Below are 26,802 nucleotides of genomic sequence, written 5' to 3'. Positions count from 1 at the left end.
GGCCACCCACATTTTCTGTACTTTAGGGGGTCTAGGATGCCTGTAAACCCCTTTTTTGGGCCTCCAAAGTTTTCAAAATTTTTGCATTCCTAAGATGCATTTTAAGGCCTTTTTTGGGCTGCTAACATATTCTGAACTTTCAGGGGTGTAGGATGCATTTTTCGTGCCCAAAATATTTTTGGGAATTTCAGTGGTCTAGGATGCAGGTTAATGCCCCTTTCGGGCTGCATATGTTTTTGGGACATTCAGAACTCTCTGGCACAGTTTTTGGGCCAACCACATTTTCTGGACATTAGGGGGTCTAGGATGCCTGTAAACCCCTTTTTTGGGCCTCCAAAGTTTTCAACATGTTTGCAGGGTTAAGATGCATTTTAAAGTCTTTTTTGGGCTGCTAACATATTCTGAACTTTCAGTGGTGTAGGATGTATTTTTTCGTGCCCAAAATATTTTTGGGAATTTCAGTGGTCTAGAATGCGGGTTAATGCCCCTATCAGGCTGCAAATGTTTTTGGGACATTCAGAGCTCTCTGACACAGTTTTTGGCCTCCATCATTTGCTGGACTTTAGGGGGTCTAGGATGCCTGTAAACCCTTTTTTTGGGCCTCCAAAGTTTTCAACATTTTTGCAGGCCTAATATGCATTTTAAGGCCTTTTTTGGGCTGCTAACATATTCTGAACTTATGGGGTGTAGGATGCATTTTTCGTGCCCAAAATATTTTTGGGAATTTCAGTGGTCTAGTATGCGGATTAATGCCCCTTTCAGGTTGCTAATGTTTTTGGGACATTCAGAGCTCTCTGACACAGTTTTTGGGCAACCAAAATGTTCTGGACTTTAGGGGGTCTAGGATTCCTGTAAACCCCTTTTTTGGGCCTCCAAAGTTTTCAACATTTTTGCAGGCCTAAGATGCATTCTAAGGCCTTTTTTGGGCTGATAACATACTCTGAACTTTCAGGGGTGTAGGATGCATTTTTCGTGCCCAAAATATTTTTGGGAATTTAAGTAGTCTAGAATGTAGGTTAATGCCCCTATCAGGCTGCAAATGTTTTTGGGACATTCAGAGCTCTCTGACACAGTTTTTGGCCACCATCATTTGCTGGACTTTAGGGGGTCTAGGATGCCTGTAAACCCCTTTTTTGGGCCTCCAAAGTTTTCAACATTTTTGCAGGCCTAAAATGTATTCTAAGGCCTTTTTTGGGCTGATAACATATTCTAAACTGTCAGGGGTGTAGGATGCATTTTTCGTGCCCAAAATATTTTTGGGAATTTAAGTAGTCTAGAATGTAGGTTAATGCCCCTATCAGGCTGCAAATATTTTTGGGACATTCAGAGCTCTCTGACACAATTTTTGGCCACCATCATTTGCTGGACTTTAGGGGGTCTAGGATACCTGTAAACCCCTTTTTTGGGCCTCCAAAGTTTTCAACATTTTTGCAGGCCTAAAATGTATTCTAAGGCCTTTTTTGGGCTGATAACATATTCTAAACTGTCAGGGGTGTAGGATGCATTTTTCGTGCCCAAAATATTTTTGGGAATTTCAGTGGTGTAGGATGCGGGTTAATGCCCCTTTCGAGCTGCAAACGTCTTTGGGACATTCAGAGCTCAATGGCAGAGTTTTTGGGCCACCAACATTTTCTGGACTTTAGGGGGTCTAGGATGCCTGTAAACCCCTTTTTTGGGCCTCCAAAGTTTTCAACATTTTTGCAGGCCTAAGATGCATTCTAAGGCCTTTTTTGGGCTGATAACATATTCTAAACTGTCAGGGGTGTAGGATGCATTTTTCGTGCCCAAAATATTTTTGGGAATTTCAGTAGTCTAGAATGCAGGTTAATGCCCCTTTCAGGCTGCTAATGTTTTTGGGACTTTCAGAGCTCTCTGACAAAGATTTTGGACCAACAACATTTTCTGGACTTTATGGGGTCTAGGATGCCTGTAAACCCCTTTTTTGGGCCTCCAAAGTTTTCAACATTTTTGCAGGCCTAAGATGCATTTTAAGGCCTTTTTTAGGGATGCCAAAATATTCTGAACTTTCAGGGGTGTAGGATGCATTTTACGTGCCCAAAATATTTTTGGGAATTTCAGTGGTCTAGGATGCGGGTTAATGCCCCTTTCGGGATGCAAATGTTTTTCGGACATTCATAGCTCTCTGGCACAGTTTTTGGGCCACCCACATTTTCTGTACTTTAGGGGGTCTAGGATGCCTGTAAACCCCTTTTTTGGGCCTCCAAAGTTTTCAAAATTTTTGCATTCCTAAGATGCATTTTAAGGCCTTTTTTGGGCTGCTAACATATTCTGAACTTTCAGGGGTGTAGGATGCATTTTTCGTGCCCAAAATATTTTTGGGAATTTCAGTGGTCTAGGATGCAGGTTAATGCCCCTTTCGGGCTGCATATGTTTTTGGGACATTCAGAACTCTCTGGCACAGTTTTTGGGCCAACCACATTTTCTGGACTTTAGGGGGTCTCGGATGCCTGTAAACCCCTTTTTTGGGCCTCCAAAGTTTTCAACATGTTTGCAGGGTTAAGATGCATTTTAAAGTCTTTTTTGGGCTGCTAACATATTCTGAACTTTCAGTGGTGTAGGATGTATTTTTTCGTGCCCAAAATATTTTTGGGAATTTCAGTGGTCTAGAATGCGGGTTAATGCCCCTATCAGGCTGCAAATGTTTTTGGGACATTCAGAGCTCTCTGACACAGTTTTTGGCCTCCATCATTTGCTGGACTTTAGGGGGTCTAGGATGCCTGTAAACCCCTTTTTTGGGCCTCCAAAGTTTTCAACATTTTTGCAGGCCTAATATGCATTTTAAGGCCTTTTTTGGGCTGCTAACATATTCTGAACTTATGGGGTGTAGGATGCATTTTTCGTGCCCAAAATATTTTTGGGAATTTCAGTGGTCTAGTATGCGGATTAATGCCCCTTTCGGGCTGCAAATGTTTTTGGGACATTCAGAACTCTCTGGCACAGTTTTTGGGCCAACCACATTTTCTGGACTGTAGGGGGTCTACGATGCCTGTAAACCCCTTTTTTGGGCCTCCAAAGTTTTCAACATTTTTGCAGGCCTAAGATGCATTCTAAGGCCTTTTTTGGGCTGATAACATACTCTGAACTTTCAGGGGTGTAGGATGCATTTTTCGTGCCCAAAATATTTTTGGGAATTTAAATAGTCTAGAATGTAGGTTAATGCCCCTATCAGGCTGCAAATGTTTTTGGGACATTCAGAGCTCTCTGACACAGTTTTTGGCCACCATCATTTGCTGGACTTTAGGGGGTCTAGGATGCCTGTAAACCCCTTTTTTGGGCCTCCAAAGTTTTCAACATTTTTGCAGGCCTAAAATGTATTCTAAGGCCTTTTTTGGGCTGATAACATATTCTAAACTGTCAGGGGTGTAGGATGCATTTTTCGTGCCCAAAATATTTTTGGGAATTTCAGTGGTCTAGAATGCGGGTTAAAGCCCCTTTCGGGCTGCAAATGTTTTTGGGACATTCAGAGCTCTCTGGCACAGTGTTTGGGCCACCAACATTTTCTGGATTTTAGGGGGGTCTAGGATGCCTGTAAACCCCTTTTTTGGGCCTCCAAAGTTTTCAACATTTTTGCAGGCCTAAGGCCTTTTTTGGGCTGATAACATATTCTAAACTGTCAGGGGTGTAGGATGCATTTTTCGTGCCCAAAATATTTTTGGGAATTTCAGTGGTCTAGAATGCGGGTTAATGTCCCTATCAGGCTGCAAATGTTTTTGGGACATTCAGAGCTCTTTGACACAGTTTTTGGCCACCATCATTTGCTGAACTTTAGGCAGTCTAGGATGCCTGTAAACCCCTTTTTTGGGCCTCCAAAGTTTTCAACATTTTTGCAGGCCTAAGATGCATTTTAAGACCTTTTTTGGGCTGCTAACATATTCTGAACTTATGGGGTGTAGGATGCATTTTTCGTGCCCAAAATATTTTTGGGCATTTCAGTGGTCTAGGATGCGGGTTAATGCCCCTTTCAGGCTACTAATCTTTTTGGGACATTCAGAGCTCTCTGACAAAGACTTTGGACCAACAATATTTTCTGGACTTTATGGGGTCTAGGATGCCTGTAAACCCCTTTTTTGGGCCTCTAAAGTTTTCAACATTTTTGCAGGCCTAAGATGCATTTTAAGGCCTTTTTTTGGGATGCCAAAATATTCTGAACTTTCAGGGGTGTAGGATGCATTTTACGTGCCCAAAATATTTTTGGGAATTTCAGTGGTCTAGGATGCGGGTTAATGCCCCTTTCGGGATGCAAATGTTTTTCGGACATTCATAGCTCTCTGGCACAGTTTTTGGGCCACCCACATTTTCTGTACTTTAGGGGGTCTAGGATGCCTGTAAACCCCTTTTTTGGGCCTCCAAAGTTTTCAAAATTTTTGCATTCCTAAGATGCATTTTAAGGCCTTTTTTGGGCTGCTAACATATTCTGAACTTTCAGGGGTGTAGGATGCATTTTTCGTGCCCAAAATATTTTTGGGAATTTCAGTGGTCTAGGATGCAGGTTAATGCCCCTTTCGGGCTGCATATGTTTTTGGGACATTCAGAACTCTCTGGCACAGTTTTTGGGCCAACCACATTTTCTGGACTTTAGGGGGTCTACGATGCCTGTAAACCCCTTTTTTGGGCCTCCAAAGTTTTCAACATTTTTGCAGGCCTAAGATGCATTCTAAGGCCTTTTTTGGGCTGATAACATACTCTGAACTTTCAGGGGTGTAGGATGCATTTTTCGTGCCCAAAATATTTTTGGGAATTTAAATAGTCTAGAATGTAGGTTAATGCCCCTATCAGGCTGCAAATGTTTTTGGGACATTCAGAGCTCTCTGACACAGTTTTTGGCCACCATCATTTGCTGGACTTTAGGGGGTCTAGGATGCCTGTAAACCCCTTTTTTGGGCCTCCAAAGTTTTCAACATTTTTGCAGGCCTAAAATGTATTCTAAGGCCTTTTTTGGGCTGATAACATATTCTAAACTGTCAGGGGTGTAGGATGCAATTTTCGTGCCCAAAATATTTTTGGGAATTTCAGTGGTCTAGAATGCGGGTTAAAGCCCCTTTCAGGCTGCAAATGTTTTTGGGACATTCAGAGCTCTCTGGCACAGTGTTTGGGCCACCAACATTTTCTGGATTTTAGGGGGGTCTAGGATGCCTGTAAACCCCTTTTTTGGGCCTCCAAAGTTTTCAAAATTTTTGCAGGCCTAAGGCCTTTTTTGGGCTGATAACATATTCTAAACTGTCAGGGGTGTAGGATGCATTTTTCGTGCCCAAAATATTTTTGGGAATTTCAGTGGTCTAGAATGCGGGTTAATGTCCCTATCAGGCTGCAAATGTTTTTGGGACATTCAGAGCTCTCTGACACAGTTTTTGGCCACCATCATTTGCTGGACTTTAGGCAGTCTAGGATGCCTGTAAACCCCTTTTTTGGGCCTCCAAAGTTTTCAACATTTTTGCAGGCCTAAGATGCATTTTAAGACCTTTTTTGGGCTGCTAACATATTCTGAATTTATGGGGTGTAGGATGCATTTTTCGTGCCCAAAATATTTTTGGGCATTTCAGTGGTCTAGGATGCGGGTTAATGCCCCTTTCAGGCTGCTAATGTTTTTGGGACATTCAGAGCTCTCTGACAAAGACTTTGGACCAACAATATTTTCTGGACTTTATGGGGTCTAGGATGCCTGTAAACCCCTTTTTTAGGCCTCTAAAGTTTTCAACATTTTTGCAGGCCTAAGATGCATTTTAAGGCCTTTTTTTGGGATGCCAAAATATTCCGAACTTTCAGGGGTGTAGGATGCATTTTTCGTGCCCAAAATATTTTTGGGCATTTCAGTGGTCTAGGATGCGGGTTAATGCCCCTTTCGGGCTGCTAATGTTTTTGGGACATTCAGAGCTCTCTGACAAAGATTTTGGACCAACAACATTTTCTGGACTTTATGGGGTCTAGGATGCCTGTAAACCCCTTTTTTGGGCCTCCAAAGTTTTCAACATTTTTGCAGGCCTAAGATGCATTTTAAGGCCTTTTTTGGGATGATAACATATTCTAAACTGTCAGGGGTGTAGGATGCATTTTTCGTGCCCAAAATATTTTTGGGAATTTCAGTGGTCTAGAATGCGGGTAAATGCCCCTTTCAGGCTGCAGATGTTTTTGGGACATTCAGAGCTCTGTGGCTCAGTTTTTGGGCCACCAACATTTTCTGGACTTTAGGGGTCTAGGATGCCTGTAAACCCCTTTTTTGGGCCTCTAAAGTTTTCAATTTTTTTGCTGGTCTAAGATGCATTTTAAGGCCTTTTTCGGGCTGCTAACACATTCTGAACTTTCAAGGGTGTAGGATGCATTTTTAGTGCCCAAAATATTTTTGGGAATTTCAGTGGTCTAAGAAGCGGGTTAATGCCCCTTTTGGGCTGCAGATGTTTTTCGGCCATTCAGAGCTCTCTGGCACAGTTTTTGGCCACCAACATTTGCTGGACTTTAGGGGGTCTAGGATGCCTGTAAACCCCTTATTTGGGCCTCCAAAGTTTTTAACATTTTTGCAGGCCTAAGATGCATTTTAAGGCCTTTTTCGGGCTGCTAACACATTCTGAACTTTCAAGGGTGTAGGATGCATTTTTAGTGCCCAAAATATTTTTGGGAATTTCAGTGGTCTAAGAAGCGGGTTAATGCCCCTTTTGGGCTGCAGATGTTTTTCGGCCATTCAGAGCTCTCTGGCACAGTTTTTGGCCACCAACATTTGCTGGACTTTAGGGGGTCTAGGATGCCTGTAAACCCCTTTTTTGGGCCTCCAAAGTTTTCAACATTTTTGCAGGCCTAAGATGCATTTTAAGGCCTTTTTTTGGGATGCCAAAATATTCTGAACTTTCAGGGGTGTAGGATGCATTTATCGTGCCCAAAATATTTTTGGGAATTTCACTGGTCTAGGATGCGGGTTAATGCCCCTTTCGGGATGCAAATGTTTTTCGGACAGCATAGCTCTCTGGCACAGTTTTTGGGCCACCCACATTTTCTGTACTTTAGGGGGTCTAGGATGCCTGTAAACCCCTTTTTTGGGCCTCCAAAGTTTTCAACATTTTTGCAGGTCTAAGATGCATTTTAAGGCCTTTTTTGGGCTGCTAACATATTCTGAACTTTCAGGGGTGTAGGATGCATTTTTCGTGCCCAAAATATTTTTGGGAATTTCAGTGGTCTAGAATGCGGGTTAATGCCCTTTTCAGGCTGCAAATGTTTTTGGGACATTCAGAGCTCTGTGGCTCAGTTTTTGGGCCACCAACATTTTCTGGACTTTAGGGGTCTAGGATGCCTGTAAACCCCTTTTTTGGGCCTCTAAAGTTTTCAATATTTTTGCTGGTCTAAGATGCATTTTAAGGCCTTTTTCGGGCTGCTAACATATTCTGAACTTTCAGGGGTGTAGGATGCATTTTTCGTGCCCAAAATATTTTTGGGAATTTCAGTGGTCTAGGATGCAGGTTAATGCCCCTTCCGGGCTGCAAATGTTTTTGGGACATTCAGAACTCTCTGGCACAGTTTTTGGGCCAACCACATTTTCTGGACTTTAGGGGGTCTACGATGCCTGTAAACCCCTTTTTTGGGCCTCCAAAGTTTTCAACATTTTTGCAGGCCTAAGATGCATTCTAAGGCCTTTTTTGGGCTGATAACATATTCTAAACTGTCAGGGGTGTAGGATGCATTTTTCGTGCCCAAAATATTTTTGGGAATTTCAGTGGTCTAGAATGCGGGTTAATGCCCTTTTCAGGCTGCAAATGTTTTTGGGACATTCAGAGCTCTGTGGCTCAGTTTTTGGGCCACCAACATTTTCTGGACTTTAGGGGTCTAGGATGCCTGTAAACCCCTTTTTTGGGCCTCTAAAGTTTTCAATATTTTTGCTGGTCTAAGATGCATTTTAAGGCCTTTTTCGGGCTGCTAACACATTCTGAACTTTCAAGGGTGTAGGATGCATTTTTAGTGCCCAAAATATTTTTGGGAATTTCAGTGGTATGGGATGCGGGTTAATGCCCCTTTCAGGTTGCAAATGTTTTTGGGACATTCAGAGCTCTCTGACACAGTTTTTGGGCCACCAACATTTTCTGGACTTTAGGGGGTCTAGGATGCCTGTAAACCCCTTCTTTGGGCATCCAAAGTTTTCAACATGTTTGCAGGGTTAAGATGCATTTTAAAGTCTTTTTTGGGCTGATAACATATTCTAAACTGTCAGGGGTGTAGGATGCATTTTTCGTGCCCAAAATATTTTTGGGAATTTCAGTGGTCTAAGAGGCGGGTTAATGCCCCTTTCGGGCTGCAGATGTTTTTCGGCCATTCAGAGCTCTCTGGCACAGTTTTTGGCCACCAACATTTGCTGGACTTTAGGGGGTCTAGGATGCCTGTAAACCCCTTATTTGGGCCTCCAAAGTTTTTAACATTTTTGCAGGCCTAAGATGCATTTTAAGGTCTTTTTTGGGCTGCTAACATATTCTGAACTTTCAGTGGTGTAGGATGTATTTTTTCGTGCCCAAAATATTTTTGGGAATTTCAGTGGTCTAGAATGCGGGTTAATGCCCCTATCAGGCTGCAAATGTTTTTGGGACATTCAGAGCTCTCTGACACAGTTTTTGGCCTCCATCATTTGCTGGACTTTAGGGGGTCAAGGATGCCTGTAAACCCCTTTTTCGGGCCTCCAAAGTGTTCAACATTTTTGCAGGCCTAAGATGCATTTTAAGGTCTTTTTTGGGCTGCTAACATATTCTGAACTTTCAGTGGTGTAGGATGTATTTTTTCGTGCCCAAAATATTTTTGGGAATTTCAGTGGTCTAGAATGCGGGTTAATGCCCCTATCAGGCTGCAAATATTTTTGGGACATTCAGAGCTCTCTGACACAGTTTTTGGCCTCCATCATTTGCTGGACTTTAGGGGGTCTAGGATGCCTGTAAAACCCTTTTTTGGGCCTCCAAAGTTTTCAACATTTTTGCAGGCCTAATATGCCTTTTAAGGCCTTTTTTGGGCTGCTAACATATTCTGAACTTTCAGGGGTGTAGGATGCATTTTTCGTGCCCAAAATATTTTTGGGAATTTCAGTGGTCTAGGATGCGGGTTAATGCCCCTTTTGGGATGCAAATGTTTTTCGGACATTCATAGCTCTCTGGCACAGTTTTTGGGCCACCCACATTTTCTGTACTTTAGGGGGTCTAGGATGCCTGTAAACCCCTTTTTTGGGCCTCCAAAGTTTTCAACATTTTTGCAGGGCTAAGATGCATTTTAAGGCCTTTTTTGGGCTGCTAACTTTCAAGGGTGTAGGATGCATTTTTAGTGCCCAAAATATTTTTGGGAATTTCAGTGGTCTGGGATGCGGGTTAATGCCCCTTTCAGGTTGCAAATGTTTTTGGGACATTCAGAGCTCTCTGACACAGTTTTTGGGCCACCAACATTTTCTGGACTTTAGGGGGTCTAGGATGCGTGTAAACCCCTTCTTTGGGCATGCAAAGTTTTCAACATGTTTGCAGGGTTACGATGCATTTTAAAGTCTTTTTTGGGCTGATAACATATTCTAAATTGTCAGGGGTGTAGGATGCATTTTTCGTGCCCAAAATATTTTTGGGAATTTCAGTGGTCTAAGATGCGGGTTAATGCCCCTATCAGGCTGCAAATGTTTTTGGGACATTCAGAGCTCTCTGACACAGTTTTTGGGCCACCAACATTTTCTGGACTTTAGGGGGTCTAGGATGCCTGTAAACCCCTTTTTTGGGCATCCAAAGTTTTCAACATTTTTGCAGGCCTAAGATGCATTCTAAGGCCTTTTTTGGGCTGATAACATACTCTGAACTTTCAGGGGTGTAGGATGCATTATTCGTGCCCAAAATATTTTTGGGAATTTCAGTGGTCTAGAATGCAGGTTAATGCCGCTATCAGGATGCAAATGTTTTTGGGACATTCAGAGCTCTCTGACACAGTTTTTGGCCACAAACATTTGCTGGACTTTAGGGGGTCTAGGATGACTGCAAACCCCTTTTTTGGGCCTCCAAAGTTTTCAACATTTTTGCAGGCCTAAGATGCATTTTAAGGCCTTTTTTTGGGATGCCAAAATATTCTGAACTTTCAGGGGTGTAGGATGCATTTTTCGTGCCCAAAATACTTTTGGGAATTTCAGTGGTCTAGGATGCGGGTTAATGCCCCTTTCGGGATGCAAATGTTTTTCGGACATTCATAGCTCTCTGGCACAGTTTTTGGGCCACCCACATTTTCTGTACTTTAGGGGGTCTAGGATGCCTGTAAACCCATTTTTTGGGCCTCCAAAGTTTTCAACATTTTTGCAGGCCTAAGATGCATTCTAAGGCCTTTTTTGGGCTGATAACATATTCTAAACTGTCAGGGGTGTAGGATGCATTTTTCGTGCCCAAAATATTTTTGGGAATTTCAGTGGTCTAGAATGCGGGTTAATGCCCCTTTCAGGCTGCAAATGTTTTTGGGACATTCAGAGCTCTGTGGCTCAGTTTTTGGGCCACCAACATTTTCTGGACTTTAGGGGTCTAGGATGCCTGTAAACCCCTTTTTTGGGCCTCTAAAGTTTTCAATATTTTTGCTGGTCTAAGATGCATTTTAAAGCCTTTTTCGGGCTGCTAACACATTCTGAACTTTCATGGGTGTGGGATGCATTTTTAGTGCCCAAAATATTTTTGGGAATTTCAGTGGTCTGGGATGCGGGTTAATGCCCCTTTCAGGTTGCAAATGTTTTTGGGACATTCAGAGCTCTCTGACACAGTTTTTGGGCCACTAACATTTTCTGGACTTTAGGGGGTCTAGGATGCCTGTAAACCCCTTCTTTGGGCATCCAAAGTTTTCAACATGTTTGCAGGGTTAAGATGCATTTTAAAGTCTTTTTTGGGCTGATAACATATTCTAAACTGTCAGGGGTGTAGGATGCATTTTTCGTGCCCAAAATATTTTTGGGAATTTCAGTGGTCTAAGAAGGGGGTTAATGCCCCTTTCGGGCTGCAGATGTTTTTCGGCCATTCAGAGCTCTCTGGCACAGTTTTTGGCCACCAACATTTGCTGGACTTTAGGGGGTCTGGGATGCCTGTAAACCCCTTATTTGGGCCTCCAAAGTTTTTAACATTTTTGCAGGCCTACGATGCATTTTAAGGTCTTTTTTGGGCTGATAACATATTCTAAACTTTCAGTGGTGTAGGATGTATTTTTTCGTGCCCAAAATATTGTTGGGAATTTCAGTGGTCTAGAATGCGGGTTAATGCCCCTATCAGGCTGCAAATGTTTTTGGGACATTCAGAGCTCTCTGACACAGTTTTTGGCCTCCATCATTTGCTGGACTTTAGGGGCTCTAGGATGCCTGTAAACCCCTTTTTTGGGCCTCCAAAGTTTTTAACATTTTTGCAGGCCTAATATGCATTTTAAGGCCCTTTTTGGGCTGCTAACATATTCTGAACTTATGGGGTGTAGGATGCATTTTTCGTGCCCAAAATATTTTTGGGAATTTCAGTGGTCTAGTATGCGGGTTAATGCCCCTTTCAGGTTGCAAATGTTTTTGGGACATTCAGAGCTCTCTGACACAGTTTTTGGGCCACCAAAATTTTCTGGACTTTAGGGGGTCTAGGATGCCTGTAAACCCCTTTTTTGGGCCTCCAAAGTTTTCAACATTTTTGCAGGCCTAATATGCATTCTAAGGTCTTTTTTGGGCTGATAACATACTCTGAACTTTCAGGGGTGTAGGATGCATTTTTCGTGCCCAAAATAGTTTTGGGAATTTAAGTAGTCTAGAATGTAGGTTAATGCCCCTATCAGGCTGCAAATGTTTTTGGGACATTCGGAGCTCTCTGACACAGTTTTTGGCCACCATCATTTGCTGGACTTTAGGGGGTCTAGGATGCCTGTAAACCCCTTTTTTGGGCCTCCAAAGTTTTCAACATTTTTGCAGGCCTAAGATGCATTCTAAGGCCTTTTTTGGGCTGATAACATACTCTGAACTTTCAGGGGTGTAGGATGCATTTTTCGTGCCCAAAATATTTTTGGGAATTTAAGTAGTCTAGAATGTAGGTTAATGCCCCTATCAGGCTGCAAATGTTTTTGGGACATTCAGAGCTCTCTGACACAGTTTTTGGCCACCATCATTTGCTGGACTTTAGGGGGTCTAGGATGCCTGTAAACCCCTTTTTTGGGGCCTCCAAAGTTTTCAACATTTTTGCAGGCCTAAAATGTATTCTAAGGCCTTTTTTGGGCTGATAACATATTCTAAACTGTCAGGGGTGTAGGATGCATTTTTCGTGCCCAAAATATTTTTGGGAATTTCAGTGGTCTAGAATGCGGGTTAATGCCCCTTTCGGGCTGCAAATGTTTTTGGGACATTCAGAGCTCTCTGGCACAGTGTTTGGGCCACCAACATTTTCTGGACTTTAGGGGGGTCTAGGATGCCTGTAAACCCCTTTTTTGGGCCTCCAAAGTTTTCAACATTTTTGAAGGCCTAAGATGCATTCTAAGGCCTTTTTTGGGCTGATAACATATTCTAAACTGTCAGGGGTGTAGGATGCATTTTTCGTGCCCAAAATATTTTTGGGAATTTCAGTGGTGTAGGATGCGGGTTAATGCCCCTTTCGAGCTGCAAACGTCTTTGGGACATTCAGAGCTCAATGGCAGAGTTTTTGGGCCACCAACATTTTCTGGACTTTAGAGGGTCTAGGATGCCTGTAAACCCCTTTTTTGGGCCTCCAAAGTTTACAACATTTTTGCAGGCCTAAGATGCATTATAAGACCTTTTTTGGGCTGATAACATATTCTAAACTGCCAGGGGTGTAGGATGCATTTTTCGTGCCCAAAATATTTTTGGGAATTTCAGTGGTCTAAGAAGGGGGTTAATGCCCCTTTCGGGCTGCAGATGTTTTTCGGCCATTCAGAGCTCTCTGGCACAGTTTTTGGCCACCAACATTTGCTGGACTTTAGGGGGTCTGGGATGCCTGTAAACCCCTTATTTGGGCCTCCAAAGTTTTTAACATTTTTGCAGGCCTACGATGCATTTTAAGGTCTTTTTTGGGCTGATAACATATTCTAAACTTTCAGTGGTGTAGGATGTATTTTTTCGTGCCCAAAATATTGTTGGGAATTTCAGTGGTCTAGAATGCGGGTTAATGCCCCTATCAGGCTGCAAATGTTTTTGGGACATTCAGAGCTCTCTGACACAGTTTTTGGCCTCCATCATTTGCTGGACTTTAGGGGCTCTAGGATGCCTGTAAACCCCTTTTTTGGGCCTCCAAAGTTTTTAACATTTTTGCAGGCCTAATATGCATTTTAAGGCCCTTTTTGGGCTGCTAACATATTCTGAACTTATGGGGTGTAGGATGCATTTTTCGTGCCCAAAATATTTTTGGGAATTTCAGTGGTCTAGTATGCGGGTTAATGCCCCTTTCAGGTTGCAAATGTTTTTGGGACATTCAGAGCTCTCTGACACAGTTTTTGGGCCACCAAAATTTTCTGGACTTTAGGGGGTCTAGGATGCCTGTAAACCCCTTTTTTGGGCCTCCAAAGTTTTCAACATTTTTGCAGGCCTAATATGCATTCTAAGGTCTTTTTTGGGCTGATAACATACTCTGAACTTTCAGGGGTGTAGGATGCATTTTTCGTGCCCAAAATAGTTTTGGGAATTTAAGTAGTCTAGAATGTAGGTTAATGCCCCTATCAGGCTGCAAATGTTTTTGGGACATTCGGAGCTCTCTGACACAGTTTTTGGCCACCATCATTTGCTGGACTTTAGGGGGTCTAGGATGCCTGTAAACCCCTTTTTTGGGCCTCCAAAGTTTTCAACATTTTTGCAGGCCTAAGATGCATTCTAAGGCCTTTTTTGGGCTGATAACATACTCTGAACTTTCAGGGGTGTAGGATGCATTTTTCGTGCCCAAAATATTTTTGGGAATTTAAGTAGTCTAGAATGTAGGTTAATGCCCCTATCAGGCTGCAAATGTTTTTGGGACATTCAGAGCTCTCTGACACAGTTTTTGGCCACCATCATTTGCTGGACTTTAGGGGGTCTAGGATGCCTGTAAACCCCTTTTTTGGGGCCTCCAAAGTTTTCAACATTTTTGCAGGCCTAAAATGTATTCTAAGGCCTTTTTTGGGCTGATAACATATTCTAAACTGTCAGGGGTGTAGGATGCATTTTTCGTGCCCAAAATATTTTTGGGAATTTCAGTGGTCTAGAATGCGGGTTAATGCCCCTTTCGGGCTGCAAATGTTTTTGGGACATTCAGAGCTCTCTGGCACAGTGTTTGGGCCACCAACATTTTCTGGACTTTAGGGGGGTCTAGGATGCCTGTAAACCCCTTTTTTGGGCCTCCAAAGTTTTCAACATTTTTGAAGGCCTAAGATGCATTCTAAGGCCTTTTTTGGGCTGATAACATATTCTAAACTGTCAGGGGTGTAGGATGCATTTTTCGTGCCCAAAATATTTTTGGGAATTTCAGTGGTGTAGGATGCGGGTTAATGCCCCTTTCGAGCTGCAAACGTCTTTGGGACATTCAGAGCTCAATGGCGGAGTTTTTGGGCCACCAACATTTTCTGGACTTTAGAGGGTCTAGGATGCCTGTAAACCCCTTTTTTGGGCCTCCAAAGTTTACAACATTTTTGCAGGCCTAAGATGCATTATAAGACCTTTTTTGGGCTGATAACATATTCTAAACTGCCAGGGGTGTAGGATGCATTTTTGTGCCCAAAATACTTTTGGGAATTTCAGTGGTCTAGGATGCAGGTTAATGCCCCTTTCGGATGCAAATGTTTTTGCGACATTCAGAACTCTCTGGCACAGTTTTTGGGCCAACCACATTTTCTGGACTTTAGGGGGTCTACGATGCCTGTAAACCCCTTCTTTGGGCCTCCAAAGTTTTCAACATTTTTGCAGGCCTAAGATGCATTCTAAGGCCTTTTTTGGGCTGATAACATATTCTAAACTGTCAGGGGTGTTGGATGCATTTTTCGTGCCCAAAATATTTTTGGGAATTTCAGTGGTCTAGAATGCGAGTTAATGTCCCTATCAGGCTGCAAATGTTTTTGGGACATTCAGAGCTCTCTGACACAGTTTTTGGCCACCATCATTTGCTGGACTTTAGGCGGTCTAGGATGCCTGTAAACCCCTTTTTTGGGCCTCCAAAGTTTTCAACATTTTTGCAGGCCTAAGATGCATTTTAAGAGCTTTTTTGGGCTGTTAACATATTCTGAACTTATGGGGTGTAGGATGCATTTTTCGTGCCCAAAATATTTTTGGGAATTTCAGTGGTCTAGAATGCGGGTTAATGCCCCTATCAGGCTGCAAATGTTTTTGGGACATTCAGAGCTCTCTGACACAGTTTTTGGCCTCCATCATTTGCTGGACTTTAGGGGGTCTAGGATGCCTGTAAACCCCTTTTTTGGGCCTCCAAAGTGTTCAACATTTTTGCAGGCCTAAGATGCATTTTAAGGTCTTTTTTGGGCTGCTAACATATTCTGAACTTTCAGTGGTGTAGGATGTATTTTTTCGTGCCCAAAATATTTTTGGGAATTTCAGTGGTCTAGAATGCGGGTTAATGCCCCTATCAGGCTGCAAATGTTTTTGGGACATTCAGAGCTCTCTGACACAGTTTTTGGCCTCCATCATTTGCTGTACTTTAGGGGGTCTAGGATGCCTGTAAAACCCTTTTTTGGGCCTCCAAAGTTTTCAACATTTTTGCAGGCCTAATATGCATTTTAAGGCCTTTTTTGGGCTGCTAACATATTCTGAACTTTCAGGGGTGTAGGATGCATTTTTCGTGCCCAAAATATTTTTGGGAATTTCAGTGGTCTAGGATGCGGGTTAATGCCCCTTTTGGGATGCAAATGTTTTTCGGACATTCATAGCTCTCTGGCACAGTTTTTGGGCCACCCACATTTTCTGTACTTTAGGGGGTCTAGGATGCCTGTAAACCCCTTTTTTGGGCCTCCAAAGTTTTCAACATTTTTGCAGGGCTAAGATGCATTTTAAGGCCTTTTTTGGGCTGCTAACTTTCAAGGGTGTAGGATGCATTTTTAGTGCCCAAAATATTTTTGGGAATTTCAGTGGTCTAGGATGCGGGTTAATGCCCCTTTCAGGTTGCAAATGTTTTTGGGATATTCAGAGCTCTCTGACACAGTTTTTGGGCCACCAACATTTTCTGGACTTTAGGGGGTCTAGGATGCGTGTAAATCCCTTCTTTGGGCATGCAAAGTTTTCAACATGTTTGCAGGGTTACGATGCATTTTAAAGTCTTTTTTGGGCTGATAACATATTCTAAACTGTCAGGGGTGTAGGATGCATTTTTCGTGCCCAAAATATTTTTGGGAATTTCAGTGGTCTAAGATGCGGGTTAATGCCCCTATCCGGCTGCAAATGTTTTTGGGACATTCAGAGCTCTCTGACACAGTTTTTGGCCTCCATCATTTGCTGGACTTTAGGGGGTCTAGGATGCCTGTAAAACCTTTTTTGGGCCTCCAAAGTTTTCAACATTTTTGCAGGGCTAAGATGCATTTTAAGGCCTTTTTTGGGCTGATAACATATTCTAAACTGTCAGGGGTATAGGATGTATTTTTTCGTGCCCAAAATATTTTTGGGAATTTCAGTGGTCTAGAATGCGGGTTAATGCCCCTTTCGGGCTGAAGATGTTTTTCGGACATTGAGAGCTCTCTGGCACAGTTTTTGGCCACCAACATTTGCTGGACTTTAGGGGGTCTAGGATGGCTGTAAACCCCTTATTTGGGCCTCAAAAGTTTTTAACATTTTTGCAGGCCTAAGATGCATTTTAAGGTCTTTTTTGGGCTGCTAACATATTCTGAACTTTCAGTGGTGTAGGATGTATTTTTTCGTGCCCAAAATATTTTTGGGAATTTCAGTGGTCTAGGATGCGGGTTAATGCCCCTTTCGGGATGCAAATGTTTTTGGGACATTCAGAGCTCTGTGGCTCAGTTTTTGGGCCACCAACATTTTCTGGACTTTAGGGGTCTAGGATGCCTGTAAACCCCTTTTTTGGGCCTCTAAAGTTTTCAATATTTTTGCTGGTCTAAGATGCATTTTAAAGCCTTTTTCGGGCTGCTAACACATTCTGAACTTTCATGGGTGTAGGATGCATTTTTAGTGCCCAAAATATTTTTGGGAATTTCAGTGGTCTGGGATGCGGGTTAATGCCCCTTTCAGGTTGCAAATGTTTTTGGGACATTCAGAGCTCTCTGACACAGTTTTTGGGCCACTAACATTTTCTGGACTTTAGGGGGTCTAGGATGCCTGTAAACCCCTTCTTTGGGCATCCAAAGTTTTCAACATGTTTGCAGGGTTAAGATGCATTTTAAAGTCTTTTTTGGGCTGATAACATATTCTAAACTGTCAGGGGTGTAGGATGCATTTTTCGTGCCCAAAATATTTTTGGGAATTTCAGTGGTCTAAGAAGGGGGTTAATGCCCCTTTCGGGCTGCAGATGTTTTTCGGCCATTCAGAGCTCTCTGGCACAGTTTTTGGCCACCAACATTTGCTGGACTTTAGGGGGTCTGGGATGCCTGTAAACCCCTTATTTGGGCCTCCAAAGTTTTTAACATTTTTGCAGGCCTACGATGCATTTTAAGGTCTTTTTTGGGCTGATAACATATTCTAAACTTTCAGTGGTGTAGGATGTATTTTTTCGTGCCCAAAATATTGTTGGGAATTTCAGTGGTCTAGAATGCGGGTTAATGCCCCTATCAGGCTGCAAATGTTTTTGGGACATTCAGAGCTCTCTGACACAGTTTTTGGCCTCCATCATTTGCTGGACTTTAGGGGCTCTAGGATGCCTGTAAACCCCTTTTTTGGGCCTCCAAAGTTTTTAACATCTTTGCAGGCCTAATATACATTTTAAGGCCCTTTTTGGGCTGCTAACATATTCTGAATTTATGGGGTGTAGGATGCATTTTTCGTGCCCAAAATATTTTTGGGAATTTCAGTGGTCTAGTATGCGGGTTAATGCCCCTTTCAGGTTGCAAATGTTTTTGGGACATTCAGAGCTCTCTGACACAGTTTTTGGGCCACCAAAATTTTCTGGACTTTAGGGGGTCTAGGATGCCTGTAAACCCCTTTTTTGGGCCTCCAAAGTTTTCAACATTTTTGCAGGCCTAATATGCATTCTAAGGTCTTTTTTGGGCTGATAACATACTCTGAACTTTCAGGGGTGTAGGATGCATTTTTCGTGCCCAAAATAGTTTTGGGAATTTAAGTAGTCTAGAATGTAGGTTAATGCCCCTATCAGGCTGCAAATGTTTTTGGGACATTCGGAGCTCTCTGACACAGTTTTTGGCCACCATCATTTGCTGGACTTTAGGGGGTCTAGGATGCCTGTAAACCCCTTTTTTGGGCCTCCAAAGTTTTCAACATTTTTGCAGGCCTAAGATGCATTCTAAGGCCTTTTTTGGGCTGATAACATACTCTGAACTTTCAGGGGTGTAGGATGCATTTTTCGTGCCCAAAATATTTTTGGGAATTTAAGTAGTCTAGAATGTAGGTTAATGCCCCTATCAGGCTGCAAATGTTTTTGGGACATTCAGAGCTCTCTGACACAGTTTTTGGCCACCATCATTTGCTGGACTTTAGGGGGTCTAGGATGCCTGTAAACCCCTTTTTTGGGGCCTCCAAAGTTTTCAACATTTTTGCAGGCCTAAAATGTATTCTAAGGCCTTTTTTGGGCTGATAACATATTCTAAACTGTGAGGGGTGTAGGATGCATTTTTCGTGCCCAAAATATTTTTGGGAATTTCAGTGGTCTAGAATGCGGGTTAATGCCCCTATCAGGCTGCAAATGTTTTTGGGACATTCAGAGCTCTCTGACACAGTTTTTGGCCTCCATCATTTGCTGGACTTTAGGGGCTCTAGGATGCCTGTAAACCCCTTTTTTGGGCCTCCAAAGTTTTTAACATGTTTGCAGGCCTAATATACATTTTAAGGCCCTTTTTGGGCTGCTAACATATTCTGAACTTATGGGGTGTAGGATGCATTTTTCGTGCCCAAAATATTTTTGGGAATTTCAGTGGTCTAGTATGCCGGTTAATGCCCCTTTCAGGTTGCAAATGTTTTTGGGACATTCAGAGCTCTCTGACACAGTTTTTGGGCCACCAAAATTTTCTGGACTTTAGGGGGTCTAGGATGCCTGTAAACCCCTTTTTTGGGCCTCCAAAGTTTTCAACATTTTTGCAGGCCTAATATGCATTCTAAGGTCTTTTTTGGGCTGATAACATACTCTGAACTTTCAGGGGTGTAGGATGCATTTTTCGTGCCCAAAATAGTTTTGGGAATTTAAGTAGTCTAGAATGTAGGTTAATGCCCCTATCAGGCTGCAAATGTTTTTGGGACATTCAGAGCTCTCTGACACAGTTTTTGGCCTCCATCATTTGCTGGACTTTAGGGGGTCTAGGATGCCTGTAAACCCCTTTTTTGGGCCTCCAAAGTGTTCAACATTTTTGCAGGCCTAAGATGCATTTTAAGGTCTTTTTTGGGCTGCTAACATATTCTGAACTTTCAGTGGTGTAGGATGTATTTTTTCGTGCCCAAAATATTTTTGGGAATTTCAGTGGTCTAGAATGCGGGTTAATGCCCCTATCAGGCTGCAAATGTTTTCGGGACATTCAGAGCTCTCTGACACAGTTTTTGGCCTCCATCATTTGCTGGACTTTAGGGGGTCTAGGATGCCTGTAAAACCCTTTTTTGGGCCTCCAAAGTTTTCAACATTTTTGCAGGCCTAATATGCATTTTAAGGCCTTTTTTGGGCTGCTAACATATTCTGAACTTTCAGGGGTGTAGGATGCATTTTTCGTGCCCAAAATATTTTTGGGAATTTAAGTAGTCTAGAATGTAGGTTAATGCCCCTATCAGGCTGCAAATGTTTTTGGGACATTCAGAGCTCTCTGACACAGTTTTTGGCCACCATCATTTGCTGGACTTTAGGGGGTCTAGGATGCCTGTAAACCCCTTTTTTGGGGCCTCCAAAGTTTTCAACATTTTTGCAGGCCTAAAATGTATTCTAAGGCCTTTTTTGGGCTGATAACATATTCTAAACTGTCAGGGGTGTAGGATGCATTTTTCGTGCCCAAAATATTTTTGGGAATTTCAGTGGTCTAGAATGCGGGTTAATGCCCCTTTCGGGCTGAAAATGTTTTTGGGACATTCAGAGCTCTCTGGCACAGTGTTTGGGCCACCAACATTTTCTGGACTTTAGGGGGGTCTAGGATGCCTGTAAACCCCTTTTTTGGGCCTCCAAAGTTTTCAACATTTTTGAAGGCCTAAGATGCATTCTAAGGCCTTTTTTGGGCTGATAACATATTCTAAACTGTCAGGGGTGTAGGATGCATTTTTCGTGCCCAAAATATTTTTGGGAATTTCAGTGGTGTAGGATGCGGGTTAATGCCCCTTTCGAGCTGCAAACGTCTTTGGGACATTCAGAGCTCAATGGCAGAGTTTTTGGGCCACCAACATTTTCTGGACTTTAGAGGGTCTAGGATGCCTGTAAACCCCTTTTTTGGGCCTCCAAAGTTTACAACATTTTTGCAGGCCTAAGATGCATTATAAGACCTTTTTTGGGCTGATAACATATTCTAAACTGCCAGGGGTGTAGGATGCATTTTTCGTGCCCAAAATACTTTTGGGAATTTCAGTGGTCTAGGATGCAGGTTAATGCCCCTTTCGGATGCAAATGTTTTTGCGACATTCAGAACTCTCTGGCACAGTTTTTGGGCCAACCACATTTTCTGGACTTTAGGGGGTCTACGATGCCTGTAAACCCCTTCTTTGGGCCTCCAAAGTTTTCAACATTTTTGCAGGCCTAAGATGCATTCTAAGGCCTTTTTTGGGCTGATAACATATTCTAAACTGTCAGGGGTGTTGGATGCATTTTTCGTGCCCAAAATATTTTTGGGAATTTCAGTGGTCTAGAATGCGAGTTAATGTCCCTATCAGGCTGCAAATGTTTTTGGGACATTCAGAGCTCTCTGACACAGTTTTTGGCCACCATCATTTGCTGGACTTTAGGCGGTCTAGGATGCCTGTAAACCCCTTTTTTGGGCCTCCAAAGTTTTCAACATTTTTGCAGGCCTAAGATGCATTTTAAGAGCTTTTTTGGGCTGTTAACATATTCTGAACTTATGGGGTGTAGGATGCATTTTTCGTGCCCAAAATATTTTTGGGAATTTCAGTGGTCTAGAATGCGGGTTAATGCCCCTATCAGGCTGCAAATGTTTTTGGGACATTCAGAGCTCTCTGACACAGTTTTTGGCCTCCATCATTTGCTGGACTTTAGGGGGTCAGGATGCCTGTAAAACCCTTTTTTGGGCCTCCAAAGTTTTCAACATTTTTGCAGGCCTAATATGCATTTTAAGGCCTTTTTTGGGCTGCTAACATATTCTGAACTTTCAGGGGTGTAGGATGCATTTTTCGTGCCCAAAATATTTTTGGGAATTTCAGTGGTCTAGGATGCGGGTTAATGCCCCTTTTGGGATGCAAATGTTTTTCGGACATTCATAGCTCTCTGGCACAGTTTTTGGGCCACCCACATTTTCTGTACTTTAGGGGGTCTAGGATGCCTGTAAACCCCTTTTTTGGGCCTCCAAAGTTTTCAACATTTTTGCAGGGCTAAGATGCATTTTAAGGCCTTTTTTGGGCTGCTAACTTTCAAGGGTGTAGGATGCATTTTTAGTGCCCAAAATATTTTTGGGAATTTCAGTGGTCTGGGATGCGGGTTAATGCCCCTTTCAGGTTGCAAATGTTTTTGGGACATTCAGAGCTCTCTGACACAGTTTTTGGGCCACCAACATTTTCTGGACTTTAGGGGGTCTAGGATGCGTGTAAACCCCTTCTTTGGGCATGCAAAGTTTTCAACATGTTTGCAGGGTTACGATGCATTTTAAAGTCTTTTTTGGGCTGATAACATATTCTAAACTGTCAGGGGTGTAGGATGCATTTTTCGTGCCCAAAATATTTTTGGGAATTTCAGTGGTCTAAGATGCGGGTTAATGCCCCTATCAGGCTGCAAATGTTTTTGGGACATTCAGAGCTCTCTGACACAGTTTTTGGGCCACCAACATTTTCTGGACTTTAGGGGGTCTAGGATGCCTGTAAACCCCTTTTTTGGCCATCCAAAGTTTTCAACATTTTTGCAGGCCTAAGATGCATTCTAAGGCCTTTTTTGGGCTGATAACATACTCTGAACTTTCAGGGGTGTAGGATGCATTATTCGTGCCCAAAATATTTTTGGGAATTTCAGTGGTCTAGAATGCAGGTTAATGCCGCTATCAGGATGCAAATGTTTTTGGGACATTCAGAGCTCTCTGACACAGTTTTTGGCCACAAACATTTGCTGGACTTTAGGGGGTCTAGGATGACTGCAAACCCCTTTTTTGGGCCTCCAAAGTTTTCAACATTTTTGCAGGCCTAAGATGCATTTTAAGGCCTTTTTTTGGGATGCCAAAATATTCTGAACTGTCAGGGGTGTAGGATGCATTTTTCGTGCCTAAAATATTTTTGGGAATTTCAGTGGTCTAGAATGCGGGTTAATGCCCCTTTCAGGCTGCAAATGTTTTTGGGACATTCAGAGCTCTGTGGCTCAGTTTTTGGGCCACCAACATTTTCTGGACTTTAGGGGTCTAGGATGCCTGTCAACCCCTTTTTTGGGCCTCTAAAGTTTTCAATATTTTTGCTGGTCTAAGATGCATTTTAAAGCCTTTTTCGGGCTGCTAACACATTCTGAACTTTCATGGGTGTAGGATGCATTTTTAGTGCCCAAAATATTTTTGGGAATTTCAGTGGTCTGGGATGCGGGTTAATGCCCCTTTCAGGTTGCAAATGTTTTTGGGACATTCAGAGCTCTCTGACACAGTTTCTGGGCCACTAACATTTTCTGGACTTTAGGGGGTCTAGGATGCCTGTAAACCCCTTCTTTGGGCATCCAAAGTTTTCAACATGTTTGCAGGGTTAAAATGCATTTTAAAGTCTTTTTTGGGCTGATAACATATTCTAAACTGTCAGGGGTGTAGGATGCATTTTTCGTGCCCAAAATATTTTTGGGAATTTCAGTGGTCTAAGAAGGGGGTTAATGCCCCTTTCGGGCTGCAGATGTTTTTCGGCCATTCAGAGCTCTCTGGCACAGTTTTTGGCCACCAACATTTGCTGGACTTTAGGGGGTCTGGGATGCCTGTAAACCCCTTATTTGGGCCTCCAAAGTTTTTAACATTTTTGCAGGCCTACGATGCATTTTAAGGTCTTTTTTGGGCTGATAACATATTCTAAACTTTCAGTGGTGTAGGATGTATTTTTTCGTGCCCAAAATATTGTTGGGAATTTCAGTGGTCTAGAATGCGGGTTAATGCCCCTATCAGGCTGCAAATGTTTTTGGGACATTCAGAGCTCTCTGACACAGTTTTTGGCCTCCATCATTTGCTGGACTTTAGGGGCTCTAGGATGCCTGTAAACCCCTTTTTTGGGCCTCCAAAGTTTTTAACATTTTTGCAGGCCTAATATGCATTTTAAGGCCCTTTTTGGGCTGCTAACATATTCTGAACTTATGGGGTGTAGGATGCATTTTTCGTGCCCAAAATATTTTTGGGAATTTCAGTGGTCTAGTATGCGGGTTAATGCCCCTTTCAGGTTGCAAATGTTTTTGGGACATTCAGAGCTCTCTGACACAGTTTTTGGGCCACCAAAATTTTCTGGACTTTAGGGGGTCTAGGATGCCTGTAAACCCCTTTTTTGGGCCTCCAAAGTTTTCAACATGTTTGCAGGCCTAATATGCATTCTAAGGTCTTTTTTGGGCTGATAACATATTCTGAACTTTCAGTGGTGTAGGATGTATTTTTTCGTGCCCAAAATATTTTTGGGAATTTCAGTGGTCTAGAATGCGGGTTAATGCCCCTATCAGGCTGCAAATGTTTTTGGGACATTCAGAGCTCTCTGACACAGTTTTTGGCCTCCATCATTTGCTGGACTTTAGGGGGTCTAGGATGCCTGTAAAACCCTTTTTTGGGCCTCCAAAGTTTTCAAAATTTTTGCAGGCCTAATATGCATTCTAAGGTCTTTTTTGGGCTGATAACATACTCTGAACTTTCAGGGGTGTAGGATGCATTTTTCGTGCCCAAAATAGTTTTGGGAATTTAAGTAGTCTAGAATGTAGGTTAATGCCCCTATCAGGCTGCAAATGTTTTTGGGACATTCGGAGCTCTCTGACACAGTTTTTGGCCACCATCATTTGCTGGACTTTAGGGGGTCTAGGATGCCTGTAAACCCCTTTTTTGGGCCTCCAAAGTTTTCAACATTTTTGCAGGCCTAAAATGCATTCTAAGGCCTTTTTTGGGCTGATAACATACTCTGAACTTTCAGGGGTGTAGGATGCATTTTTCGTGCCCAAAATATTTTTGGGAATTTCAGTGGTCTAGAATGCGGGTTAATGCCCCTATCAGGCTGCAAATGTTTTTGGGACATTCAGAGCTCTCTGACACAGTTTTTGGCCTCCATCATTTGCTGGACTTTAGGGGCTCTAGGATGCCTGTAAACCCCTTTTTTGGGCCTCCAAAGTTTTTAACATGTTTGCAGGCCTAATATACATTTTAAGGCCCTTTTTGGGCTGCTAACATATTCTGAACTTATGGGGTGTAGGATGCATTTTTCGTGCCCAAAATATTTTTGGGAATTTCAGTGGTCTAGTATGCCGGTTAATGCCCCTTTCAGGTTGCAAATGTTTTTGGGACATTCAGAGCTCTCTGACACAGTTTTTGGGCCACCAAAATTTTCTGGACTTTAGGGGGTCTAGGATGCCTGTAAACCCCTTTTTTGGGCCTCCAAAGTTTTCAACATTTTTGCAGGCCTAATATGCATTCTAAGGTCTTTTTTGGGCTGATAACATACTCTGAACTTTCAGGGGTGTAGGATGCATTTTTCGTGCCCAAAATAGTTTTGGGAATTTAAGTAGTCTAGAATGTAGGTTAATGCCCCTATCAGGCTGCAAATGTTTTTGGGACATTCGGAGCTTTCTGACACAGTTTTTGGCCACCATCATTTGCTGGACTTTAGGGGGTCTAGGATGCCTGTAAACCCCTTTTTTGGGCCTCCAAAGTCTTCAACATTTTTGCAGGCCTAAGATGCATTCTAAGGCCTTTTTTGGGCTGATAACATACTCTGAACTTTCAGGGGTGTAGGATGCATTTTTCGTGCCCAAAATATTTTTGGGAATTTAAGTAGTCTAGAATGTAGGTTAATGCCCCTATCAGGCTGCAAATGTTTTTGGGACATTCAGAGCTCTCTGACACAGTTTTTGGCCACCATCATTTGCTGGACTTTAGGGGGTCTAGGATGCCTGTAAACCCCTTTTTTGGGGCCTCCAAAGTTTTCAACATTTTTGCAGGCCTAAAATGTATTCTAAGGCCTTTTTTGGGCTGATAACATATTCTAAACTGTCAGGGGTGTAGGATGCATTTTTCGTGCCCAAAATATTTTTGGGAATTTCAGTGGTCTAGAATGCGGGTTAATGCCCCTTTCGGGCTGAAAATGTTTTTGGGACATTCAGAGCTCTCTGGCACAGTGTTTGGGCCACCAACATTTTCTGGACTTTAGGGGGGTCTAGGATGCCTGTAAACCCCTTTTTTGGGCCTCCAAAGTTTTCAACATTTTTGAAGGCCTAAGATGCATTCTAAGGCCTTTTTTGGGCTGATAACATATTCTAAACTGTCAGGGGTGTAGGATGCATTTTTCGTGCCCAAAATATTTTTGGGAATTTCAGTGGTGTAGGATGCGGGTTAATGCCCCTTTCGAGCTGCAAACATCTTTGGGACATTCAGAGCTCAATGGCAGAGTTTTTGGGCCACCAACATTTTCTGGACTTTAGAGGGTCTAGGATGCCTGTAAACCCCTTTTTTGGGCCTCCAAAGTTTACAACATTTGTGCAGGCCTAAGATGCATTATAAGACCTTTTTTGGGCTGATAACATATTCTAAACTGCCAGGGGTGTAGGATGCATTTTTCGTGCCCAAAATACTTTTGGGAATTTCAGTGGTCTAGGATGCAGGTTAATGCCCCTTTCGGATGCAAATGTTTTTGCGACATTCAGAACTCTCTGGCACAGTTTTTGGGCCAACCACATTTTCTGGACTTTAGGGGGTCTACGATGCCTGTAAACCCCTTCTTTGGGCCTCCAAAGTTTTCAACATTTTTGCAGGCCTAAGATGCATTCTAAGGCCTTTTTTGGGCTGATAACATATTCTAAACTGTCAGGGGTGTTGGATGCATTTTTCGTGCCCAAAATATTTTTGGGAATTTCAGTGGTCTAGAATGCGAGTTAATGTCCCTATCAGGCTGCAAATGTTTTTGGGACATTCAGAGCTCTCTGACACAGTTTTTGGCCACCATCATTTGCTGGACTTTAGGCGGTCTAGGATGCCTGTAAACCCCTTTTTTGGGCCTCCAAAGTTTTCAACATTTTTGCAGGCCTAAGATGCATTTTAAGACCTTTTTTGGGCTGTTAACATATTCTGAACTTATGGGGTGTAGGATGCATTTTTCGTGCCCAAAATATTTTTGGGAATTTCAGTGGTCTAGAATGCGGGTTAATGCCCCTATCAGGCTGCAAATGTTTTTGGGACATTCAGAGCTCTCTGACACAGTTTTTGGCCTCCATCATTTGCTGGACTTTAGGGGGTCTAGGATGCCTGTAAACCCCTTTTTTGGGCCTCCAAAGTGTTCAACATTTTTGCAGGCCTAAGATGCATTTTAAGGTCTTTTTTGGGCTGCTAACATATTCTGAACTTTCAGTGGTGTAGGATGTATTTTTTCGTGCCCAA

This window comes from Ambystoma mexicanum, chromosome 14, assembly GCF_040938575.1.
Source record: "Ambystoma mexicanum isolate Mex_15411 chromosome 14, UKY_AmexF1_1, whole genome shotgun sequence".
In the NCBI taxonomy this organism is placed as follows: Eukaryota; Metazoa; Chordata; class Amphibia; order Caudata; family Ambystomatidae; genus Ambystoma; species Ambystoma mexicanum.
Note: the sequence above shows the minus strand (reverse complement) of the source record.